The following is a 13,224-nucleotide window of genomic DNA, read 5'->3' as shown; positions in this document are numbered from 1 at the left end:
TTATAGTACTACTTTCAGTTTCAAGAACCTTTAATATTTCCTGATTATGATTCACCCCTTATTATTCCCTGCAACCCACCATAAAGCCCCATTCCAGACATGCTAGTTTCCTCTTCCCTTGAATCCACATCCAAATCCTTCTTCTGTTCCAATGCTTGACAAATGTTACATGTCCTTTAAGGCCCAGCTCAAATCCTTCCTTCCCCCTGAAGTTTTTCCTTACGTAATCATAAATTCTATTATATTGATGTCTTGAATTTTGCATTTTTTTCAGTTTCATATCCTCCAACATCACTTAAATATTGTATGATCTGCTAATATACAGCTTTGTATGTAATGGATTTTCCTATCCAGCCTAGTTTTCACCTCTAAAATAGCAAGTATTTTATTTTTACACTTTTTATAGTTGGTTGTACACATGTTAGAACAGGATTTTTTTCTTAAACTTTATATCTTTTACAGTTCAAGGGTTTAATTTTGAATGTGAAACACATTAGAAAAAAACAGATTATACTGGTTATAAAATTAAAATACTAGTCTAATTTATAATTTTTGTAGTAAAAAGAACAATGGGATTTGGGTCATAAATCTGTCTTCTAATCTCAAATCTACTGTTAAGGAACCATGTAACCTTGAGTGAACCTTTTCTCTAGAACTTGATTTCCTCCTTACTGTAAAATGAAGGGCTTTTGCCAGATTATATACTGCTCTAAAATTCTATGATTTTATAGAAAAATTTCATCTGAACTTTAAAAATACTTTATCTTGAATAGATTGGGATTCTGTTCATAGCTAATGTTAAAGATATCTTAGACACCCAATTTTCCATGTTGTATAATATTTGCTTCACATACACATTAGACTGAATTTCCTTATTTCTAGTATACCTTTTCCCCACCATCTTATAAGACTTTTCTCTATCTATTATAGTTACTAGTGCCATATATTGAATCAACTGCAAATGTTTATTCAAGTAACATCCAAACTGATGAACTTTATTGGATAAAGATCCAGAATTCACAGTATTCTTTAATTCTTATTTGTTTTCATAATGATTCCATAGCCAAATGCTATGTTTTATACATTCTGAAACATTATTTCAAAACAGATGTGTTGGCTACGTAAAATGATAAACATTTCTAATTTTTTCAAATATTTGCAGACTTGAATTATGGGAGACTGATTTTGAATTTACAAGTTCCATTTAAAGTAGAAGAAATCAAAAGCATCGTTTATTTGATAAATGTCACAGAGCACTTCCTTGTTCAAGAGGAGCATTGTGAGAGGTGACATGTTCCATCCATGACTTGATTTGGAGCTGAAGCTTTTTAGCCATTTAGGAGGTAGACAAGTATTACCTGAAAGACACCAGAAAATCAGTAGTATAAGGGCAGGACTTGAGGAGACATCTGTCATTTGGGGGATGACAGATCAAAATAAGGTACAGCTTCATAACCAGATCTGATAATTATTGAGCATGAATATTAACATTAAAAAGATTTTGAATAATTATGGCTAGGACTCTGCTTCTGCTCAGTCAGGAAGGGCTACAGATTTAATTACATTCATGTCTGACTGCATGTGATATTAATTACACAATGTTTGAAGGTAGAGAACAGCTGCTGAAAAATACATAACAAATAATAAGGGTGTGTATATGTGACCTTGTTTGCTGCCAATTTTTAACATGCTGAAGAAAAAGAACATCTAGAAATTATCTTTCCCTCCAAAAATATATAACTATGTTAGGGATAATGGTGAGATGGAATAAATGTTACTTAACTATTTTATGTATTCAGCATGACTCATTATAAAGAACATTATTATTTTTATTAAATATTTAATACAATATTGCTTACATTAATGTATAATTATATTGATATAATATTTATAATATATTATGTAAATATAATATGCCAATTACAAGTGTTATTATTATATTATATAGCATTGGACTAGTCTGTTTTTTAAAATTTAAACTAAAAAATGTATTTTTTCAGATAATTTCAAAGCAAATCATTTCAATAGAAAAGTTTTACTTAGGCATCTACATCTATCATAAAATATTGAAGAGACAATCCATATTTTAATGCAGTAGTTTTTTCTATACATGAAGAGAAAATGAGAACTTTCCCTACATGAATTTGTGTGCCAAAGTTTTTTGACAATTAAAACTGGAAAACATATTTAGAGTTTTCCTACTAAACTTGTAACCAAGGTGACATAAATTAAGACTAAATTGGTTCCATAATCCAATCTTAAATTTCTCCTATTGCCTTGACTGGACTGACATTGTTTTCTTTTATCGACTTATAACTAGTTTATACATTTTATATAGTATATATGATTTGTTAGATTGTTTGCAAATTTGTTAAGAAAAAATCAGAAAATATAAACTTGTTTTAATTGAATGAATGTACATGCTCTTGTTTTGGCTGTGGTTTTTTTTCCCTTCATGACAACAATGACTAATCTGTTGAAAAATGAATAGTAGGTTTCCAAGGATAACAAAAAATTGTTTGGCTTTGGATATTTTTAAGTAAAAATTAAAAATAATAATTATTACTCAATTTCTGATATCTCTATATCTATATCTCTTTTGAGGAAACTTTTGAGGAAACATAAAATCATATGAGTATACTAAATTAATAGCGTAGACTTTTGAGAGTTATCTACAGCTTTCTGAGTTGTAACAGTTTTTTTTAAGGTTGCATTAATTTAAAAGGAATCAAATAATTATTAAAAGTAACTTTTGACCATGATTAAGATTGTGATTTAAAACTACTTATTTAAAATTAAATCTAATAAAAAGTGAAAAAAATCTAACAAAAAGAGATGATATGGTAAAAATTTAAGGTGAAATACATAGAGATCAGCATGAGACAAATTAGTTGGTCAGGCCCAAGCCTCCGATTTTAGGATATGGACTAATTCAAAAGAAATATACAACCCTCCTTTGGCACCAAATTCCTCCAACATATTGTTGAGAGTAATTGCTTTCTACTCATTTCCCTGTAACAAGGCTTCTAGTTCTTCTACTTTACTATAAATATCCTTATGAGGCCAGCAGTGACTTCTTTCTTGCCAAATTTAGAGGCCTTTTCTCAGTCTGCCTATTGCTCAGTCATTCCATTGTGTTTTAGATGGGTAATCTCATATTTGTTTCATTTTATTTTTGGTGTTCTAAATATCCAAAAGTAATGTGTGTTCTTTGTAGTGAACTAGAACATACAGATTTCATCATTTGTGATAACCAAGGTTGATATTTTAGTACAATCCTTCCTGGCTTTTAAGTACATTTTTATACGTTGTATATATGTGTCCTGAAATAGGTCGATAGGGGACAGAGATAGGAGTCATTCTTACATTAATATTCAGATGTCGTTGGCTTTTGCTCCACTTGCTTACAGAGAACATTAGCCACTTCTGCAATGTTCCTCAAGTATTTCTGGCGGTCCTTAGAGTTGCCTGATGTGTACTTTGTGCAAGCAAGTCTTACCTTAAAGGTACTGCTACTGCCCTATCAGGTATCCACTTCTCACCAGGCATCATGGACTCTTCTGCACACTGACACTAGCTCTCTAGAGCCCTTGAATTGTCCAAGCAGGGCTGATTTCTAAAAGCAAAAAGGTGGGGGAAAGACATACCAGGAAAATGACTAATCAAAAGAATGCCAAGTTAGTTAAGTTATATCAGATAAAACTGACTAACCAAAAAGCATTATTGGCGTTAAAGAGATCATTACATTACAATAAAAAGTTTATTTCACCAGGAATTAAACTTTGTTTCCTTCTACCACATTTCACTTCCAAAATGTACGTTTTTTCACATTTTAACATATCTGAAGTCAGTAGGCATCTTACAGTCACAGACAAGCAGCAGAAGTAATGTGATTATCATTGCTTGACATTCACATCAAAACTTGCGGAATGGGTGTTAGAGGCATGAAGGAAAATTCTGGAGAAAATAGTAGAGCACTGTTACTAAATCCTGCATAACCAACATGATATACAGAAGACAATACTGTATGGAGAAGGGTGGACATCGATGTCTCAGTTGAAAAGTGATTCAAGTAAGTCAAACTGAATATGAAGAAGTTTTAGGAATATCTTAACCAGTTTATTTTTCCCCAGATTTATTGAGGAATAAGTTACATACAATAATATTTGTCCAGTCTAAGTGTATAGTGTAACGAGTTTTGGCATTTACATATAGCCACGTATCCATGACCATAATCAAAATGTAGAACATTGCCAAAAACTAAAATTCCTCCTGGTGGCCCTTTGCAGTCACGGCCTTTCTCCCATCCCAGTTCCAAGCAACTATCAATTTACTTTCAATCACTATAGTTTTGCCTTTTCCAGAATTTAATATTAATAGAATAATATAATATATAGTTTCTTGTCTTTGACATATTTCATTTGCTTGGGTAATTACCTCAATTGCTGTGTAGCATTGTAAGTATATGTCTAACTTTATGAGACACTGCCAAGTTATTTTTTTATATGGTATGAAGTCCAGTATAGCTTTTTTGATATTGATTTACAGTTGTTTCAGCAGTGCTTGTTAAAAGGCTATCCTTTTTCCCATTGGATACTTTTGCACTTTAATAAAATGTGTGGGTCTACTTCTGGACTCTCTATTCTGTTCCATTGATCTCTATATATACTTTTTTGTTGTTGTTGTTGTTGTTAGAGACAGGGTCTCACTCTGTCACTCAGCTGGTGTGCAGCGGCACGATCACAGCTCACTGCACCCTCACACTCCTGTGTTTAAACGATCCTCCTGTCTCAGCTTCCAGAGTAGCTGGGACTACAGTTGTGTACCACCATACTCAGCTAATTTTTAAATTTTTTGTAAAGACTGGGTCTTGCTATGTTGCCTAGGCTGATGTCAAACTCCAGGCCTCAAGTAAACCTGCCTTGGCCTCTCCAAAGTGCTGGTATTATAGGCATGAGCCACCACACCCACCTGTCTTTATTTTTTTATCAGTAATACACCATCTTGACTACTGTAATCTTGAAATAAGGTATTGTGAATTCTCCGACATTGCTTTTTCTCAAAATTGTTTTGGCTCGTCTAGCTCCATTGTCTTTCCATATAAATTTTAGAATCAGCTTGTCAATTTCTGCAAAAATTCTACTGGGATGTTGATTGGAGAGAACTGACATCTTCACAATGAGTCTGCCAATCCATGAATATTTTTTAGTGCTATTATAAGTGGTACTGCATTTAAAAATTTGATTTCCAATTGTTCATTGTTAGTATATAGAACTATAATTATTTTTTGTATATTGACCTTGTATCCTAAAATTTTGCTAAACTCAAAAAGTAGTTCCATGGACTTTGGAATTTTCTAAGTAGTGATCATGTCATCTATGAAGACCCAGTTTTATTTTTTTCCTTTCCAAGATAGATTGATTGATTTCATTTATTGCACAGGGTGGAAATTTCAGTACTCCAGTATGATTATGAATAGGAGTGGTGAGAGTAAAAATGCCCATCTTGTTCTTGATATTAGGGGGAAAGCATGTGATTTTTTATTATTAAATATAATGTTAGAGGTAGGGTTTTTTTTTTTTTTTGAGGTACCTTTCATCATCTTGAAGAAGTTTTCTTCTATTCCTAGTTTGATAAGAAGCCAATATTTTAGTCCCTCTTTTATTTTTGTAAAAAACCCCACAAACTAGACATTATCATTAGTGGGATTATTGGTGAAATTATTTATTTAGACCTACATACATGTTTATTATTTTGTTTGCTCACCATTCTTCTGGTATCCCAAAGTGTTCCTCTGGTATTATTTTTTTTTTCCTGAAGTACATCCTTTAGAAGTTCCTTTGGTATGAGTAGGTGGGTGCTAAATCTCTTTGATCTTATTTATCTGAAAATATCTTTATTTCCCCCTCACTTGTGCAATATAGTATTGGTAGATGAGTGCACAATTCTGAACTGAAATTGTTTTCTTTGATAACTTTTAAGATACAATAAAATCCCCTCATAGTAAGATTAGTGAAGATGAAAATTTCTGATTGTGTAATAAAAAGAGTGGGCTTATTGTGATAATTAAAGACATGAGTCACCTGAGTCTTTCTAGCTGATTGGCTAGAAGTTCCAATGGTCTGGCTCTATAATTAAAATCTTTGCTCATCCTGGTTGTGGTTCAGCACCAGTTGGTGGTGGCTGTCTGCTCCAAAATAAATATCAAGTTGTGCCAATTCTGGATCCTGTCTCACTGGCTAGGACTTCCAGGGCAATGACAGCAATTAGTAATCTCCTATTTAGCTGGGGCCCATTTAGACAGTCTAATCAAAAGGGATTGGGCTAGAAGAGTACTAGCAATAAAGGATTCACCCTCTGGCTCCCTGCTTCCTAGGATAGGGTACTTACTATGCCCCACCCCGTCTTACCCTTCTCTCCATGTCCCCTACCTCATTCAGTCAAAAGACGAAAGTTTATCCTACTCAATTTGAAATTAGAACTAGACGGAAGACCAGACAGAAGGCTGCCAATCATTAGTGATTAATTGGTGATTAATAACCATGCTTGATCCAAATTCTCATTATAATGGATCTTATTATCATGGGATTTTACTCATTATTTTACTGTCTTTCTGGCTTCCATTGTTGCTATTAAAACACCTACTTTCAGTGTAATTGCGTCTTTGTAGGTTATCAATCTTTTTTCTTCTTTGGCTGCTTTGAAGATCTGTTTTTTCTTTGGTGTTCTGGCATTTATGATAGCTCTAGGAATAGATTTTTAAATTTATCTTCCTTGTGATACACTGTGCTTCTTGAATTTGTGCATTTGTTTCTTTCCTAAATTCTGGAAAATTCTAAGCAATTAAGTTTTGTAATATTGCTTCTCAATTTTTCACATCTGTCCTTCTTGGAATATGATTTTTTATATGTCATATCTTTTCAGTCTAACTTCTATATTATTTAACATTCTTTCATATTTCCCACATCCTTATTCTCTGTTCCTTCTGGATAATTTTCTCAGATATTTTATGGTTTACTAATTATCTGTGTCTAATTTGCCATTCTATCTACCCACCGAGTATTTTAATTCCAACAAATATATGTTTAATATCTAAAATTTGAATTTGATTATTTGTCACATCTGCTTGATCATTCCTGGTAGTCTTTTGTTGCTCATTGTTGTGATTCTATCTCTTATTTAAGTATTTTCTAAATAGCTCTTCTATATTTCACAACTGATAAAATTTTAATATCTGAGCTTCTTGGAGATGTAAATATTTATTTCTTCTGCTTTCTCAGTCATGGTGATCTGGTTCCTTTATGTCTGGTGTTTTTTGATGGTGAACTCACATTTTCTTGACCTTAATCTGGGAATCTGGTAGGCTTAATTGTGGATTTTTTTTTTTTTTCTCTGAAGAGGATTTGTGTTTGATTCTGCTAGGAGCATGGGGGCACTACCAATCTGGAACTATTAATATTTTTAGCCTCTTCCGTTTTTAGCTTAGTGTAAAGGTCTCGGTTTCAGCTCCTCCATATTGCTGTTGATGTAAGCCTTGTTTTCTGAACACAGCTCTGTGGGCATTTTCTCGGCTTAATCGTTTTATTCTTAATTGCCTACTCCTAGAATCAATTTTGTTTATTTAGGGGGCAGAGATCTGGATGGGGGAAATATCAAGAGGACACATGGAAATTCCTCTTGTTTTAAGTTAGGCAATGCATAAATTTTTTTTTTTTTTTTGAAGAGGCTGGTTGTTATACAATGGGAGGGTGCCCCAGATCATTTAGCTCAGAATTCTGTTGGAGCAGAAATCCCTTTTAGCTTCTTTTTAAAAAATACTTTAAGAACAGTTTTAGATTTATAGCAAAATTGGGAATATGGTAGAGAGAATTCCCATATACCCTCCACCTAGTTCCCCCTATTGTTAACACCTTACATTAGCATGGTTAATTTGTCACAATTAATAGATCATTACTGATATATTATTATTAGCTAAAGTCCTTAGTTTATTCAGATTTCCTTGTTTTTTACCTAATATCTTTTTCTGTCCCAGGGTTTGGTCCAGGATACTACTTTACATTAAGTTGTCATGTCTCCTTAGGCTCCTCTTGGTTGTGACAGTTTCTCAGACTTTCCTTATTTTGGATGATCTTGATTTTTTTTTTATTATTTATTTTTATTTATTTTTTGATCTTGACAGTTTTGAAGAGTACTGGTCAGGCATTTTATAGGATGCCCCTCTAGTGGAATTTTTTATTGTGGTAAAATATACATAACATAAAATTTACCATCTTAATCATTTTTAAGTATACAATTTGGTGGCATTAAGTGCATCCACAAGGTTGTGCAATGATCATCATTATCGATTTCCAGAACTTTTTCATCCTGCCAACAGAAGCTCTGTACTCATTGGAAAATAACTTCCCATTTCCCTTTCTCCCCAGCCCCTGGTAACCTCTACTCTATTTTCTAACTCTATGAATTAGCCAATTCTAGGTACCTCACATAAGTGTAATCGTACAATATTTGTCCTTTTGTGTCTGGATGTTTTCCTTAGGATAATGTTTTCAAGGTTCATTCGTGTTGTAGAATGTGCCAGGATTTTATTCCTTTTTAAAGCTGAATGCTATTGTATTGTCCATTGTATGTTTATACCAAATTTTATCAGTTTTATTAGTTCTGGGAGTGTTTTACTTATTCTTTTGGATTTTCTCCATAGACACTCATGTCATCTATGAACAAATATGGCTTATTTTTCCCTTCTCTATCTATATACTTTTATTTCCTTTTCTTGTCTTATTGCACTAGCTAGGACTTCAGATCTGATATTAAATGAGAATGATGAGAAAGGACATCCTTGTGTTCTTCCTTTTGTTTTGTTTTTTCTTTTCTTTTTTTTTAATTTCAGCATATTATGGGTACAAACGCCCAGGTTATATATATTGCCTTTGCCCCACCCAAATCAGAGCTTCAAGTGTGCCCATCCCCCAGATGGTGCACACTGTACCCATTAGGTGTGAATATACCCATCCCCTCCTCCCTACTCCCACCCTTGTGTTGTTCCTAATCTTAGGGGGAAAGCATCCAGTTTCTCACCATTAAATATGATGTTAACTGTAGGTTTTTTGTAGGTGTTCTTTATCAATTTAAGGACATTCCCCTCTGTTCCTAGTTTTCTGAGAATTTGTACCATCAGGGGTGTTGGATTTTGTCAAAAGCTTTTGTTGCATCAATTTATATAATTAACAAGTGATGTCATCTTACTACTGAGAAGAAAAAAAATGATATGATTAAATGATTTTTTCTTCTTTATCTTCCTAATGTGCTGAATTACCTTGATTGATTTTAATAATGAACCATCCTTGCATATCAGGAATAAATCCCACTTGGTCATGTTGCAAAATTCTTTTTATACATTGTTGGATTATATTTGCTAAAATTTTGTTAAGAATTTTTTTCATCTATGTTCATGGGAGATAACAGTCTGTAATTTTATCTTCTTATGTCTTTAACTGCCTTTAGTAATAGGGAAATGCTGGAAGTTAGGAAGTCTTCCTTCTGTTTCTATTTTCTAGAGGAGATTGTATAGAATTGGTATCATTTCTTCCTTAAATGTTTGGTAGAATTGACCAGAGAAACCATCTGGGTCTGGTGCTTTCTTTGTTGGAAGGTTATTGACTCAGTATCTTTGCCTATTCAGAATATCTATTTCTCCTTGCATGAATTTTGGTAGTTGGTATCTTTCAGCTACCAAAGGAATTGGTTGATTTCATCTAATTTATTAAATCTGTGCATATAGAGTTCATAATATTCCTTTATTATCTTTTCAATGTACATGGGATAATTAATGATGATTCCTATTCCATTTCTAATATTGGTATTGTATTGTTTATATTTTAAATTTTCTGTATATGATGTTTTGACATCTTAAAAAAACTTTTCTGGCTAGGGAGAGACTACCTCTCCTGGGGCAAACCAGTTCTTTTTCATAGCAAAAGGTTTCAGCCAGTTAGCAGGGCTTCGATATGCAAAGTAACCAATCCAGAGCCATACCTCTTCTGTCTGGCCCATAGATGCCAGGAGGCAATATTCTTCTGTCTCAATCATGCCAGGGCCAGGTACCAAGCAATTAGGGACAGCTCCTATACTTGAAAGCCCTCTGAAATTATTCAAACTAGCCAATCCTAACCTATTTACTCTGCCCTGCCTTGCTTTTACTGTGGAAACTCCAACAAAGTCTCTACTCTAGTTTTTCCCCTTGCTCCCGTTTTCTGCCTCCTGACCACCCTGAGTCTTTGCAATGTACTGCTTTGTGATGTGGCATGACTTGTTTCTAGGACTTTTGAGGATAATAAACTTTATTTTCCTGACCTCTCCTGCATCTCCTCTCATGGCCACACCTGACTCTCTATCACATAAAGGAACACAGAACAGCTAATTTGGGTTTTCTCTATTTTTTTCCTTGGTTAGCACAGCTAGAGGTTTATTGATCTTTTCAAAGAACCAGATTTTGGTTTCTGCGATTTTCTCTATTGCTTTATTATTTTCAATTCCATTGGTTTGTGTCCTAATGTTTATCATTTCTTTTCTTTTGTTTTCTTAAAGCTTAACTTTTTTTCTTTTTCTAGTTGCTGAAGGTGGAAATTTAGATTGTTGATTTTAGATTTTTCTTCTTTTCCAATACATGCATTTAATGCTAAGTACTCTCAGCACTGCTTTCATTGTATTCCACAAATTTTGGTAAGTTGTATTTTAATGTTCATTTAGGTACTTATTTGACCCACGTCTTGTTTAGAAGTATGGATTTAACCTCTGAATATTTTGTGACTTTCCAGCTGTTTTTCTATTATTGGCTTCTAGTTTAATTTCATTGTGGTCTAGGACCATAGTTTGCATGATTTCTGTTATAGGTTGAATTGTGTTCCCCTCCAAAATATGTTGAAGTCTTAACCCCGCAGTCCCTGTGAATGAGGGCTTTGCAGATGTAATCAAGCTAGGATGAAGTCATTAAAGTAGTCCTAATCCAACATGACTGGGGTCTTTCTGAAAAGAGGAAGTGCCATGTGAAAACGGAGACACAAAGGGAGAACATTATAACATTACAGAGGCAGGGAGAGGTTGGAGTGATGTAGCTGCAAGCCCAAGAATGTCAGGAGTGACAGATACCACCAGAAGCTAGGAAGAGGCAAGGAAAGATTCTCCCCTACAGATTTCAAAGAGAACATGATCCATCTGACCCCAAGATTTTGGACTTCTAGCCTCTAGAACTGTGAGACAATAAATTTCTGTTGTTCTAAGCCACTCGGTTTACGATACTTTGTTATAGCTGCTCTAAACTAATATAATTTCTATTCTTTTACATTTAAAGTGTGTTTTATGGCCCAGAGTGTGGTCTATCATGGTGAATATTCCTTGTGATCTTGAGAAAAAGTGTATTCTGCTGTTGTGGAATGGAGTAGTCTATAAATGTCCATTAGATCAAATTAATTGATAGTGCTGTTCAGGGCAACTATATCCTCACTGGTTTTCTGCCTGCTTGAACTATCAATTACTAAAGGAGTAGTGTTGAAGTCTCCAAGTGTAATAATAGATTTTTCTATTTCTCCTTGCATTCCTCTCAGTTTTTGCCTCGTGCATTTTGATACTCTATTATTTGGTGCATATACACTGGGATTGTATAATGCTCTTCTTTGTCCCTGATAATTTTCCTTGTTCTGAGGTCATCTTTGTTTGCAGTTAATTTAGATACTCCAGCTTCCTTATGATGAGTGCTAGCATTGTGTTCATTTCTCTATCCATTGATGTTTTAAATAATTTTTGTAATTTAAAAATATTTTAACAGCTTGAGTGATGTACTTGACATACATATACTATTCATTGGCTTTTTAGTATATTCACAGAGTTGTGCCACCATCAACACAATCATTTTTATTACCCCCACCCCTCAAAATCTCTGCAACCCCTTAGGCAATCCTCTGCCTGCCAGATCAAGGCAGCCACTAATCTACTTGCCTATTCTGGAAATTTCACATAATATGTGGTCATAGCAAAATGGAATCATACAGTATGTGGTCTTTTGTGAATGAAATTAGATAATATGTGGTCTTCTGTGAATGATTTCTTAGAGTGACATTTTCAACGTTCATCCATATTGTAGTATATATCAGTGTTTCATTCTTTCTTGTTGCTGAATAATATTCCATTGTGTGAATATACCACTTTTTATTCATCCACTAATCAGTTTCTGACTATTTGGGTTATTTTCACTTTTTGGCTATTATGAATAATGCTGCTATAACGTATAACTTTTTGTGTGGGTATGTTTTCATTTCTCTTGAGTGTATACCTATGAGTGACTAACTCTATGTATAAACTTTTGGAGATGTGCTAGACTGTGGCTGCACAATTTTTACATTCCCACCAAAAGTGCATAAGGGTTCAAATTTCTTCACATCCTCCCATATACTTGTTATTGTCCATCCTTTTAATTTTAGCCATTCTAGTGGGTGTCAAGTGGTATCTTATTTTGGTTTTAATTTTCTTTCCCTGAGGACTAATGATATTGAGCATGTTTTATGTGCTTTTGGCTACTTGTATATCTTCTTTGAGAAATTTCTATTCAAGACACTCCCCCACCACCCCGCCTCTTTTCTTTAGAGGAAGAGTTTCCCTCTGTCACTCAGGCTTAAGTGCAGTGGTGTGATTATAGCTTACTGTAATCTCAAACTACTGGGCTCAAGTGATTCTCCTGTCTCAGCCTCTTGAGTAGCTAGGACTACAGGTGCATGCCACCACACCTGGCTAATTTTTAAAATTTTTGTAGAGATGCGGTCTTGCTACATTGCCCAGGCTGGTCTCAAATTCCTGGCTTCAAAGTGATCTTCCCACCTTGGCTTCCCAAAGTGCTGGGATTACAGGCCTGAGGCACTGCACCCAGCCTCTTTGCCCATTTTTTACTTGGGTTATTTTATTTTTTTTTTAATAGTTCTTTATATAGTCTAGGCACAAGTCACATCAGATATATAATTTGCAAATTTTCCTCCCTTCCTGTGGTTTGTCTTTTTCCTTTATTTATGGCATCTTTTGAAACAAAAGGTTTTAATTTTGCTAATGTCTGGTTTACCTATTTTTCTTTTATTGCTTATGCTTTTGGTCATATCTAAGACTCTATTACCTAATTCCAGGTCATTAAGAGTTTTATTAATGGCGCGTAAGTCTAGCTCTTTTGTCCATTTTGAGTTAATT

At 34.0% G+C, this 13,224-nt stretch overlaps 1 protein-coding gene across 1 annotated transcript in view; it reads left to right on the top strand.

The window, feature by feature from the left end:
* Positions 1-13,224, top strand: part of TEX9 (testis expressed 9) — a 161,824-nt gene that overhangs the window by 77,997 nt on the left and 70,603 nt on the right. The gene's annotated exons all lie outside the window — the stretch shown is intronic.

Source organism: Eulemur rufifrons, chromosome 2, assembly GCF_041146395.1.
Source record: "Eulemur rufifrons isolate Redbay chromosome 2, OSU_ERuf_1, whole genome shotgun sequence".
Taxonomy (NCBI): Eukaryota; Metazoa; Chordata; class Mammalia; order Primates; family Lemuridae; genus Eulemur; species Eulemur rufifrons.
This window is presented reverse-complemented; position numbering and strand designations above follow the sequence as displayed.